The sequence below is a fragment of the Schistocerca gregaria genome, chromosome 2, assembly GCF_023897955.1.
Source record: "Schistocerca gregaria isolate iqSchGreg1 chromosome 2, iqSchGreg1.2, whole genome shotgun sequence".
NCBI lineage: Eukaryota > Metazoa > Arthropoda > Insecta > Orthoptera > Acrididae > Schistocerca > Schistocerca gregaria.
In genome coordinates, this window is record NC_064921.1 from 659144232 (window position 1) to 659145269 (window position 1038).

At 44.7% G+C, this 1038-nt stretch overlaps 1 non-coding gene across 1 annotated transcript; it reads left to right on the forward strand.

Moving 5' to 3' along the window:
* Nucleotides 1–254: 254 nt before the first annotated feature.
* Trnas-cga (transfer RNA serine (anticodon CGA)) lies at nucleotides 255–329 on the forward strand. Its single transcript has one exon. It is a non-coding gene; the product is annotated as a tRNA-Ser (tRNA).
* The last annotated feature ends 709 nt before the right edge of the window (nucleotides 330–1038 follow it).

The following is a 1038-nucleotide window of genomic DNA, read 5'->3' on the forward strand; positions in this document are numbered from 1 at the left end:
AACTTCCTGGCAGATTAAAACTGTGTGCCCGACCGACACTCGAACTCGGGACCTTTGCCTTTCGCGGGTAAGTGCTCTACCAACTGAGCTACCGAAACACGACTCACGCCCGGTACTCACAGCTTTACTTCTGCCAGTATCCGTCTCCTACCTTCCTAACTTCTGCAAGGTTCGCAGGAGAGCTTCTGTAAAGTTTGGAAGGTAGGAGACGGATACTGGCAGAACTAAAGCTGTGAGTACCGGGCGTGAGTCGTGCCTCGGTAGCTCAGTTGGTAGAGCACTTGCCCGCGAAAGGCAAAGGTCCCGAGTTCGAGTCTCGGTCGGGCACACAGTTTTAATCTGCCAGGAAGTTTCATTACTAAGGTTCATATCTTATTCTCCATATCTACCTATTTACTTCTCAAAATAGTCACGTGGACGACGGACACATTTCTCCCAACTGAGAGACAAGTTTGTTGATACCGTCTCTGTCGAGTGTTTGATTTTGTTGACCACAGCCTCGCTTCTGCTTGCACTCATCAGTATCAGAGTTAAGTCCTCTAAGATGTTCTTTAAGTTTGGAAAGAGATTAAAATCGGATAGTGTAAGTTGGGAATGATCGATGAGAATGTACTCAAGGCGTCGTATCGTTGCAGATGTAGCAGCCCTCGTGTGTGCTCTGGAAATGTCATCATGAAGAGGAAGGTCCTCCACGTGTGAAAAAACGCTTCGAATTCGAAACTCGATTACAGGACGACGCTGTTTCTCAAGCATCGAGATAGTTACCGTTACACAGCGCCCTTTTACACGCTACAGTTCGGATCCCTCTAGTGGGAGAGGGCTGCAGATACGTAGACGTAGAATGAAGGTGTATAATGTTAATGGCGTTTGTCTTATTTAAAAATGTTGAACAGCTTTTACATAAAAATTCTGAAACGTTAGTTTTCAGCACGCTCTCATACGAAACATCGATAATAGTACAAACAACATAAAAAATTAAACGAATTAATAAGCCTAACAGAGTAGAAAGACACAGATAACGAACATTAGGGGTGTAAT